General features: G+C 47.0%; 1 protein-coding gene across 4 annotated transcripts in view; it reads left to right on the top strand.

Moving 5' to 3' along the window:
• LOC110521000 (ribonucleoprotein PTB-binding 2) overlaps nt 1-12,659 on the top strand; it is a 130,472-nt gene that overhangs the window by 18,123 nt on the left and 99,690 nt on the right. The gene's annotated exons all lie outside the window — the stretch shown is intronic.

Genomic DNA, 12,659 nt, shown 5'->3' with positions numbered 1-12,659 from the left:
CTGTTGTCTCGTCTGCAAACTTGATGATTGAGTTAGAGGCATGCTTGGCCACGCAGTCATGGGTGAACAGGGAGTACAAGAGGGGGCTGAGCACGCATCCTTGTGGGGTCCCAGTGTTGAGGATCAGCGAAGTGAAGATGTTGTTTCCTACCTTCACCACCTGGGGGCAGCCCATCAGGAAGTCCAGGACCCAATTGCACAGGGCGGCTTGAGACCCAGGGCCTCAAGCTTAATGATGAGCTTGGAGGGTACTATGGTGTTGAATGCTGAGCTGTAGTCAATGAACAGCATTCTTACATAGGTATTCCTCTTGTCCAGATGGGATAGGGCAGTGTTCTGTGTGATGGTGATTGCATTGTCTGTGGACCTGTTGGGGCGGTATGCAAACTGAAGAGGGTTTAGGGTGGCAGGTAAGGTGGAGGTGATATGATCCTTGACTAGTCTCTCAAAGCACTTCATGACGACAGAAGTGAGTGCTACGGGCGATAGTCATTTAGTTCAGATATCTTTGCCGCCTTGGGTACAGGAACAATGGAGGCCATCTTGTAGCATGTGGGGACAGCAGTCTGGGATAGGGAGCGCTGGTCTGTGCATACTCTCAGGACCCAGCTAGGGATGCCGTCTGGGCCAGAAGCCTTGCGAGGGTTAACACGTTTAAATGTCTCACTCACATTGGCCACACAGAAGGAGGGGGTGGGGGCACAGTCCTTGGTAAGCGGGCTGCGTTGGTGGCACTGTATTCACCTCAATGCAGGCAAAGAAGTTGTTTAGTTCGTCTGGAAGCAAGATGTCGGTGTCCGTGACGTGGCTTGTTTTCTTTTTGTAGTCCGTGATTGCCTGTAGACCCTGCCATATACGTCTCGTGTCTGAGCTGTTGAATTGCGACTCCACTTCATCCCTATACCGACATTTCGCTTGTTTGATTGCCTTGTGGAGGGAATAACTACACTGTTTATATTTAGCCATATTCCCGAAAATATTTCCATGGTTAAATGTGGCCATCTATCCACGGTTTCTGGTTAGGGTAGGTTATAATAGTCACAGTGGGTACAACATGTCCAATGCACTTCCTTATAAACTCACTCAGCGAATCAGTGTATGAATCAATATTATTCTTTGAGGAAGCCCGGAACATTTCCCAGTCCACGTGATCAAAACAATCTTGAAGTGTGGGTTCTGATTGGTCAGACCAGCGTTGAATGGTTCTTGTCACGGGTACATCCTGTTTGAGTTTCTGCAGGAGTAAAATTAAGTTGTAGTCGGATTTGCAGAAGGGAGAGCGGGGGAGGGCCTTGCATGCATAGCGGAAGTTAGAGTAGCAGTGATCCAGTATATTGCCAGTATATTGCCCGCGCGAGTGCGGGCAATATACTAGTTCTCAAATTTGCTTTGTTAAAATTCCCAGCTACAATAAATGCAGCCTCAGGATATATGGTTTCCAGTTTACATAGAGTCCATTGAAGTTCCTTGAGGGCCGCCGTGGTATCTACTTGAGGGGGGATATTCTAGGTCATGTGAACAAAAGGGCTTGAGTTCCTGTATGTTGTTATGATTACACCATGAGTCATTAATCATGAAGCATACATCCCCGCCCTTCTTCTTCCCAGAGAGATGTGTATTTCTTTCGGCACAACTAATGAAGAAACCCAGTGGCTGTTCCGACTCCGACAACATATCCCGAGAGAGCCATGTTTCCGTGAAACAGAGAATGTTACAATCTCTCACGTCTCTCTGGAAGGCAACCCTTGCCCTAATTTCGTCTACCTTGTTGTCTAACGACTGGACATTAGCGGGTAATATACTCGGAAGCGGTGGGTGGTGTGCACGCCTTCGAAGTCTGACCAGGAGTCCGCTCCGCCTACCTCTTCTGCGGCGACATAGTTTTTGGGTTGACCTCTGGGCCCTCCAATGTCCTAGGCAGTGGTGCGAACAAAGGATCCGCTTCGGGAAAGTCTTACTCCTGGTCGTAATGTTGGTAAGTTGACGTTGCCTTTATATCCAGTAGTTCTAATAAGGCTTGAGATTTTCTGAGCTAATTATGTAAGAAAAAAATACTAGTTTCCTAAGGATTCGAAGTGACCATTGCTGTTGGTGTCATCTTGCCATTGTCTGCCTGTTCCCACCGCCCCTCACCCTTGTGTGGTCTCTAGGCTGTTGGATGTGTGAGCGCTGAGGAGGGTTCTTATATCTCTGTGCCGTGTGGGGGATCTTATATGTCTCTCTACATTGTGGAGAATTCCCTAATTAGAGATGTAGTGGGTTGAATGTGAGCCCCGTGATCCAACTCTCGGGCCCCTCAAACTCTCCAGGCTTGTCACCTCACAGACCGCCAGCTCCGTTCTCAGGTCAGGGTCCCGCTTGGAGACACAGTGATCTCTCCAGTCCACACACCAACTCATAGAAGTACAGAGTTTGACATGGAGGGAGAAAGAAAGATGATAGACGACAATAAAGGGATAGGATAAATAAAGGGAAAGGTGAGAGGGATTCTGTGTGTGTGTGTGCTTGTGATTGTATATACTGTATGTGTGTGTCCTTATGTGTTTAAACTATATAGTGAGTATATGAATCTGTTATGGAGCCTGAATAGTTCTCCTCCACTCAAGAAAAACATTGGCTTCATCTAGCTTGATCCCTGCCTTAAACTGCTTTCAGCCCCCCCACACACGCACAAATCCTCCCCCCTATTCCCTATCTTCCTCAGCACCATACCAAAGAACACAGGGCCATTAAAGGACTCAAACCATCGTAAATCACCAGATAACGAGTGTACATTACTCACCATTCATCTCATGCCGCGTGTGTGTACAAACTCAAGTGTACGCTTAATGCTGAATTAGCCGAACAGCATGTTTCGTTTGGATGTAATATCTATCGTTGTAAGTATGGGGTGTAAATGTAATCTTCCCTTTGGGGAAATGGTGAAACAGATTTTATGTGATTTTTATTGGGCCATGGTTTTAATTGGTGTGAAACACTAGCTTGGCTTCAAATGGCACCCTATTCACTATTTAGTGTTTTACTTTACTCTGGTCAGAAGTAGGGCACTATATAGGAAATAGGGTGCCGTTTGGGATGCAAGACACTGTCGTATAATATATTCCCCGTGCTGATTGTGGGATGCAGATGGCTTGGTTTGCCCTGAAACACGGGCTACTCAATAGGGATTGTTTTCTGGGTGAAATAAGTGGTATGTGTCAGAGAATTCCTGGAAATGACAATTGTGCAATGATTCCTTTTGGAAGAAAACAACAGGGAGTGAATTCAAAGGAGTGTCATATCTTGTTTTGCAGCCGGTCTCTCTTGCCTGGAGGAGGCTAGCTCCAGTGTGGGAGAAAGAGAGTGGACTAGTGTGTGTATGGGAGGGCTGATTAGGTTCCCAACCCCTTGCCTATTACCAATAACTGAGATGTACGGCTGTTCAATCTGTCACATCAAATCCGTACCCATATAGATATCTCAGTCCATTTTAGGGGGCTGCTTGTCCTTATTAGTGCTTATGTGTGCACGTCTGTGTCCCTGTCTCTGTGTCCCCCTCTCTCTCTGTGAGGATTTGCTCCAGGACGTCGCTCAGAAGTTGGTAGCCTCTTTAGGTAATGAGGGGTATATCTCCTTCCTCCTCCCCTGTGTAAATGTTACTCTACCTTTGCTTCAGTGCACCCACCGTGCAAGTTAGAGCGCTGCGCTGCGTGGCGTTACGTAACTGTCCGCTGGGATGACAATGGAAGGGGTCAGCAGGGGGATCCTGGCCACACAATGGGCCTTCTGTGTGAGACGATTACCGTCCCCATAATGGAGACACTGCACTCAATAGAAAAAGGGTTCCAGAAGTGATCTTCAGCTGACCCCGTATGATCGCTCTTTTTGGTTCCAGGTGTTACGTTCTAAATAAACAGAGTAAAACACTTAGTAAAGCTCAAACCGAGTTTATTCCCCCAAAGGGTCGGACAGCTGCACAGACAAGGACATGGTTCCACCAGTGGGAGTATATATACCCCAATTTGGGTGGAGTATCCTCCTTCTCTCTAAACATTACATCTTCATTGCTAGGCAAGAAGTTAAGTGATGCGGACAATAAACTCTTCCTTCTCCCTTAATGTGACCTGAACTGACCTCGGCCCCCATTCCTCACTAAACCACATCTCTCTACCCTTATCAGTGCCGGCAACCATGCGATTGCCTTTCCGTTACTAAGTACATTCCAAGCTTAATTGCCTGCACCGTATACATTCCTCCTACAGATAACCATTAACTTCCGGTTTAGAAACCAGACTATGCTACTCAATATTTTTTATTTCAACTTTATTTAACCAGGTAGGCTAGTTGAGAACAAGTTCTCATTTACAACTGCGACCTGGCCAAGATAAAGCAAAGCAGTGCGACACAAACAACAACACAGAGTTACACATGGAATAAACAAGCATACAGTCAATAACACAATAGAAATAAAAGAACGTCTATATACAGTGTGTGCAAATGGCGTGAGGAGGCAATCAACAGGCCATAGTAGCAAAGTAATTACAATTTAGCAAATTAACACTGGAGTGATAGATGTGCAGATGATGATGCCAAGTAGAAATACTGGTGTGCAAAAGAGCAGAAAAGTAAATCAAAACAATATGGGGATGAGGTAGGTAGATTGGATGGGCTATTTACAGAAGGGCTATGTAAAGCTGCAGCGATCGGTTAGCTGCTCAGATAGCTAATGTTTAAAGTTAGTGAGGGAAATAAATCTCCAGCGTCAGCGATTTTTGCAATTAATTCCAGTCATTGGCAGCAGAAAACTGGAAGGAAAGGCAGCCAAAGGAGGTGTTGGCTTTGGGGATGACCAGTGCAATATACCTGCTGGAGCACGTGCTACGGGTGGGTGTTATCGTGACCAGTGAGCTGAGATAAGGTGGAGCTTTACCTAGCAGAGACTTATAGATGACCTGGAGCCGGTGGGTCTGGTGACGAATATGTAGCGAGGACCAGCCAACGAGCGCATACAGGTCGCAGTGGTGGGTAGTATATGGGGCTTTGGTGGCAAAACGGATGGCACTGTGATAGACTACATCCAGTTTGCCGAGTAGAGTGTTGGAGGCTATTTTGTTAATGACATCGCTGAAGTCGAGGGTATGTAATATTTCAATAGGAGATCTGATAATGAACAACATTTCAAGTTTAGAAGTCAGAACCCATCACAGGTAAAACCCTTTTTGTTCCAGGTAGAACTCTTTTGGGTTTGATGTAAAAAGGATTCCCTAGGGCAGTGGCTCAGATAAATAGAAAAGAAAAACATATTTATATATTTTTACATTAACCTAACCAGTTCTGTAGGAATGAGGTTTGGGCAGTAGCCCTAATACATTATCACAGCGTATTGGCTATATGCCGCCTAACAATATTGTTCTTCTGAGACCATATTATATTTTAAAACTCAAGTTTTGATAATAAAATAGATTGATGGTACCTGCATCTGATGGTCATGGTGATTTCAATATAACTGGGAACTCTGGAAAAACTCTGGAAAAACAAGGTTATGGTTAAACAAGGTTATGACCTCCCTGAACTTCGAAATGGAACATCCGAGCTCTACACTCTTAGAAAAAAGACTTCTTCAGCTGTCCCCATAGGAGAACCCTTTTGGTTCCAGGTAGAACACTCTGTTGAAAGGGTTCTACATGGAACCAAAAAGGGTTATTCAAATGGTTCTCCAATGGGGACAGCCGAAGAACCCTTTAAGGTTCTACGTAGCACCTAAGAGTGTAGAAAGATGCCTAAGTTTCTGAGTTTGATGACCGCAGTGAAGTCAGAAGTTGGAGACTTCCCGAGTTCCCAGTTGTTTTGGCATAAGACTCAGCGGCGGCAGGAAGAGAGCCGCAGATGAGACTGACCAGTGAGTGGGGACACCGTCTTCCACCTGATGGTGAAAATCAACTGGCACCGATGCCATGTATTCTTTGACAGTCTCTCTGGTCATGGTTTTAAAAGGTCTTATATAATATAATAATATATATAATATAATATATATATATATATATATATATATATATATATATATAATCTTATATAGGCTAGTATCACAGTAACTTTGCTGTGGCTGGGTTCGTGGAAGCTGTAGGTAGGCACTGTGATTTGAGCTATCCGATTGGCCAGCGCAGTAGGCGCACTCGTTTTATCAACTGATCTCCCGCTCCGCTGGGTAGGAAATGGTTCAAAATGGGAACACTTTGCCTGCCTGGTGCCCAGGGCAACTGAATCGAGTGCACCTACCACCAACGGCGCAAGACGGGAAAGAAAAGGAGTGCAACGCTTTTATCATTGGATTTTCTACAGGAATACTAGGAATACCATCAAGATCGACCGGTTGTTGACCACTACCCTAGGGAGTAGTCTTTCTACCTTTTCAAAGATTCCTAGATTTCAATGATCACAAACAATTTAAGTATTGCTCCACGGTTAACGGTGTTTCTTTTAATATGTCGAGCTGACGATGGTCCCTGTATTTATATAGGATGTTTAGGAGAAATGTTCAGCTATATAGAGAGTGGAAGAGCAACAGTGTGCCAAGATAGCCAGTGTCAGTACATTGCTTGCGTCACAAACAACTGGCATCTCTGAGGAAGGAGAGCTTGTATCCAATCTGGCAGCTAACACCATCTCATCATATAACCCAATGTACGGAAGCTCCATCCGGTTTCTACTTGCCAATTTACCTAAAGATGCAAAATATTTCCAGAACCACGGCTGTTTCAGAGAGAGCAATGTTCTGACCTTTCCCCTGTTTTCCAGAACGCCTATGTTCTTTTTTGTTATTAGCGTTATTATTACTGTAGAATGCAACAATCCATTACGGGTGTACTCGTCTATGACTCGGCTCTAACTAACAATATGACTTGAGACCTCTCGGCCCTGTAGTTACCTCTGAGGACAACTGCAGGCAGACCTCTCTCTCTCTCTCTCCGTCTCTCCCATTTTTCTTTCTTTCTTTGTTTCTCTCTCTGTCTCTCCCATTTTTCTTTCTTTCTTTGTTTCTCTCTCTCTCTCCCCTCCCCCCCATCTCTCACTCCATCGTCATCTGTCCATCTGTGTGCTGTGTGAGTCAGTATCTGTAAATGAGAGCAGCAGCCCACATGCCAGGCCGTGTGAGTTATGTGATTGATATCGCCAGGGTTGATCCCGCTCTGTAGCGAACTCATAGCTAGTTACATGTTCCCTGTTAAGTCGCTGTTACTGAACCTGGACAAAACGATGGTGTTATACTCTCTGGCATTATGGGAAAAAGTGTGTGTGTGTGTGTGTGTCACATAACACTGTCTCATAGATTTGATTCTCTATGACACTTGCTCCTAGTTTCATAGTATTTGATGGAGCTGTTTTTGCAGCTGTGTTTGGACACAGGAAGTCAATCCTCCTGTGGGGCTCTGTTCTCCTCTCTGTTGTTGCCTCTTCTTACAATAGTCACAGCTCAAGAGGTAGCAATTAGCCTTAGTGCTGTGTAGGTTGTTCATTAAGCTATTCGCCCCTACACCCCTTCTTAGTGCCCCAACAACACCTCTCCTCATTACACTGAAGAGCCTGTCTGGTTTAACTGGAGGTTGAGGTGATGATGACGGTGATGATGACGAAGGCCGCATTGGTAATGATAGTGAGAAAACAACAGTTGGCATAGGAACACTTGTTCACAGCCAGCCCAATCTGGTGTTATCTCCACAAACAGCAGGTGTGTGTGTGTGTGTGTGTGTGTGTGTGTTGTCTGACATGCACCACTGACAACATCCATCTATCCACCCACACACACACTGCGCTGACCCTTTTGCAGTGAGTTTAACAAAACCAACAGGCCTGAAGGCGTCACAAAAGACCCCGAGACCCAATCGCTGTGTGCTGCTTACCTGCCGTACAGGCAATATTTGACCCTTGAGGGCAGCTGTACCGCGCACTGGGATCGTACGATTCACCGCTCCGTCAGATCTAGTTCTGGATCCTGTTTCGATCACTAGCACAGATAATACTTCAGTTTCACTTCAGCCCCTCTGAACCCGTGTTTGGATTGTCTTGTTTTAGATAGAACTTCCCCTCAGAGAGTTTCTCCCTTCAGTGATCTGACCACACACTACGGCTGTGTCACACATGCCCCCCCCCCCCTCTCCCTACGTAGTGAGAAGTAGTGCGCTGTATAGGGAAAAGGGTGCCATTCGGGACGGACCCTATCAGTCTTTATTTTTATTTTATTTTTTTGGGGGGGGGGGGGGGGGTCAAGTTGAGTTTATTTTATCATTTTCTAACAAGGTACACGTACAAAACAACGCACTCAATTAAGAATCACAGAGGAGAAGCCTGCGACTTATTTCCGCCGTATCGTCAACAGCAGCAGGTCTACGTTGAGATTCGTATGTTCTCCATTCCACTCAGTCCCCCCGATCAGTTCTGACCGCCGTATCGTCAACAGCAGCAGGTCTACGTTGAGATTCATATGTTCTCCATTCCACTCAGTCCCCCCGATCAGTTCTGACCGCCGTATCGTCAACAGCAGCAGGTCTACGTTGAGATTCATATGTTCTCCATTCCACTCAGTCCCCCCGATCAGTTCTGACCGCCGTATCGTCAACAGCAGCAGGTCTACGTTGAGATTCATATGTTCTCCATTCCACTCAGTCCCCCCGATCAGTTCTGACCGCCGTATCGTCAACAGCAGCAGGTCTACGTTGAGATTCATATGTTCTCCATTCCACTCAGTCCCCGCGACCAGTTCTGACCGCAATGCTCGTCAACAGTTTACGCTCACCCTGGCCTTAGCTGTGGGTTTCCCCAGCACTGACCTTAAGACGATCGACAGTCTAAATTGGAGAGCAGACGGGCTTTATGTGTCCCCTATACCTCTCTAGAACGTCTCCGTCGCGTTATCGTGGCTAACAGACCTCAGAGACAGGGCTAGTTTCAGCCTCTACCGAAAGAGGAAGGAAGCCGCTTGTGATGTGGTGGGGGAGTGATACTTTTTCAGTTTGTGGTGGCATGGGTGTTAGACTTGATGGCGTGGTTCAGAGGTCTATTAGTGGACTTTATGGTCAGGATTTAGTTAGTGGAACACGCAGCAAGAGAGAGAGAGAGACACTGAAAGAAAGATGGCGATGTGCCGGCATGGTACTAGTTAGTGGTGGGTGCGAGAGACGGAATGATGGCGGAGATAGAGGGATGGAGAGCTGGGCCATAGGTGGGAGAGAGAAGAGGTTCCACTCACTGTGTGCATTAGCACTGGGCGGTGTGGTGGTCCACTTGAGCTTGAACAAGTCTTCCATCCCCCGCCCTGCGTGGGAGGGTAACCCACTCCCTGGCCACTCATGGTGTGGGGGCTGTGAGGGGCTAGAGAGCCAGGTTCTGGGGGGGCTGAAGAGGCTGGAGCTGGGTGGGGGGCAGTAAGTGATGGAGTTGAGTGGAGAGTGTGGGTGGGTGGTTCGTATGCAGAAAGACAAAAGGCCAGGGTGCCTGACAAGAGTCATGCAAATTGAAGAGATGCTCTGATTATCAGATTGAGACGACAGCGAAAACGTGTTTCCACTCTCTCTGTTAGTTGTCAGGTAGGTAGGGAGAGGAAAGAGATCGCAGGGCTACGGCATTGGGGAGGAAACACGATTGCCTCTGTGAAAGGGTTATACTTGAGTTGACCTCGCTGTGTTGACACGTGTCTGTTGCGTCTGTGTGCGTTTTATATCCAGATTGCGTGTGTGTTTGCGGAGAGACCGAAGAACCCTGGCTTTGCCTATTGTGATTGACATGCTGGAAGTCAGAAGGTAGGGCCAAGTTCGGGCTTTCGACGGCAACCAAAGGGTTTTTACGCTACAGCCTACAGGTCTAAAACCCTTGGACTGCCTTTCTAGCCGCACCTCGCCTGTTGAAATGTGTTACCGTCTGTCGGGTGCGTTCAGAACGTGGCTAAGCGTGGCCGTAGTGTAGGGACAGAGAGGGGGTGCCATCTACACTATGGCATTGACAGGAGCATAGCAGGTGAACTAAACCACAGTGGTTCGACACAATAGACTCATAGACATTAGCTGTCCTCCTTAGCGCCTGTATCTCCTGGGGTTTTTTAATGAGCTACTTCCCGACGAACATGGCATGTGGAATTGTAGGCTTGGAGATGATTCCGCAAAGATTCCGTCTTCCTTTCTCTCCTTCTCCCCGTTCCCCTTACCGTACGACACGCTCCTTATAGAAATACAAATACCGAACGATCGCCGCCCCATAATTAAGAGCCTCTTTGTGTTTTTTGGAGCGAAACATTTGCCTGAAAAATCTGTCAGCAGACTCTGGACTGTGTCTGTATTATACCATTACTGTGTCAGCCTTTTAAGATGCTTTGAGCTCTCCCCTTCTCTCTCTCTCTCTCTCTCCACCTCCTCCTACCTCTCTCCACCTCCACCTACCTCTCTCTCTCTCCACCTACCTCTCTCTCTCTCCACCTCCACCTACCTCTCTCCACCTCCACCTACCTCTCTCCACCTCCACCTACCTCTCTCCCTCTCCACCTCCACCTACCTCTCTCCCTCTCCCTCTCCACCTCCACGTACCTCTCCCTCTCCACCTCCACGTACCTCTCCCTCTCCACCTCCACCTACCTCTCTCTCCCTCCACCTACCTCTCTCTCCCTCCACCTACCTCTCTCTCCCTCCACCTACCTCTCTCTCTCTCCACCTACCTCTCTCTCTCTCCACCTACCTCTCTCTCTCTCCACCTCCACCTACCTCTCTCTCTCTCTCCACCTCCTCCTAACTCTCTCCACCTCCACCTACCTCTCTCTTTCTTTCATTCTTTCTTTCTCTCTCTCCACCTCCACCTACCTCTCTCTCTCTCTCCACCTCTACCTACCTCTCTCTCTCCACCTCCACCTACCTCTCTCTTCTTTCTTTCTTTCTTTCTCTCTCCACCTACCTCTCTCTCTCCACCTACCCCTCTCTCTCTCCACCTACCTCTCTCTCTCTCTTTCTTTCTCTCTCTCTCCACCTACCTCTCTCTCCCTTTCTTTCTCTCTCCACCTCCACCTACCTCCCTCTCTCTCTCCACCTACCTCCCTCTCTCTCTCTCCACCTACCTCCCTCTCTCTCTCTACCTACCTCCCTCTCTCTCTCTCCACCTACCTCCCTCTCTCTCTCTCCACCTACCTCTCTCTCTCTCCACCTACCTCTCTCTCTCTCCACCTACCTCTCGCTCTCTCTCTCCACCTACCTCTCGCTCTCTCTCTCCACCTACCTTTCTCTCTCCACCTCCACCTATCTCTCTCTATCCACCTCCACCTACCTCTCTCTCTCCACCTCCACCTACCTCTCTCTCTCCACCTCCACCTACCTCTCTCTCTCCACCTCCACCTACCTCTCTCTCTCCACCTCCACATACCTCTCTCTCTCTCCACCTCCACCTACCTCTCTCTCTTTCTTTCTCTCTCTCCACCTCCACCTACCTCTCTCTCTTTCTCTCTCTCCACCTCTACCTACCTCTCTCTCTTTCTTTCTTTCTCTCTCTCCACCTACCTCTCTCTTTCTTTCTCTCTCTCCACCTACCTCTCTCTTTCTTTCTCTCTCTCCACCTACCTCTCTCTCTTTCTTTCTCTCTCTCCACCTACCTCGCTCTCTTTCTTTCTCTCTCTCCACCTCCACCTACCTCTCTCTCTCTCTTTCTTTCTCTCTCCACCTCCACCACCTCTCTCTCTCCACCTACCTCTCTCTCTCTCCACTTACCTCTCTCTCTCTCCACCTACCTCTCTCTCTCTCCACCTACCTCTCTCTCTCTCCACCTACCTCTCTCTCTCTCCACCTACCTCTCTCTCTCTCCACCTACCTCTCTCTCTCTCCACCTACCTCTCTCTCTCTCCACCTACCTCTCTCTCTCTCCACCTACCTCTCTCTCTCTCCACCTACCTCTCTCTCTCTCCACCTACCTCTCTCTCTCTCCACCTACCTCTCTCTCTCTCCACCTCTACCTACCTCTTTCTCTTTCTTTCTTTCTTTCTTTCTCTCTCCACCTACCTCTCTCTCTCTCCACCTACCCCTCTCTCTCTCCACCTACCTCTCTCTCTCTTTCTTTCTCTCTCTCCACCTCCACCTACCTCTCTCTTTCTTTCTCTCTCTCCACCTCCACCTACCAAATTCAAATTCAAATTCAAGCTGCTTTATTGGCATGAAAAACATTGTGTCAATATTGCCAAAGCAACAATGTATACAATATACATTGTAACAAAATTATAAATGATAGCAAATAATAATATAAAATGGTAGTAAATAATAATACAAAATTAAATACAAAAATAATAACAATAAAATGGTAACAGTCTACAGTAAACAATAATTATAGTAATAACAATAATAGTAATAATAAGTAAGTTACTGTTTACTATGCAGATGTTATTATTCAGTGTCCCTCAGGCTATGGCAGGAAAATACATATTTGGCTGCAAGAGGAGCCATTGCTCCTTCGCCCATGAGTATTCTTAGTTTTTCCTCTGGGTTCAATTTGTAAAAATTTGGAATATATGTAGTCATTTCTGTGAATAATGAATCTCTTTGTGAGGAATATTTATCACAGTAAAGGAGAAAGTGCATCTCTGTCTCTACCTCCCCTGTCATGCAGTGACCACATACACGCTCCTCTTTGGGTAGCCATGTCTTTTTATGTCTGCCGGTTTC

The sequence above is a fragment of the Oncorhynchus mykiss genome, chromosome 4 (assembly GCF_057628025.1).
Source record: "Oncorhynchus mykiss isolate SJ-2025 chromosome 4, ASM5762802v1, whole genome shotgun sequence".
Taxonomy (NCBI): Eukaryota; Metazoa; Chordata; class Actinopteri; order Salmoniformes; family Salmonidae; genus Oncorhynchus; species Oncorhynchus mykiss.
The sequence above is the reverse complement of the archived record's forward strand: the minus strand, read 5'-3'. Positions and strand labels throughout refer to the sequence as shown.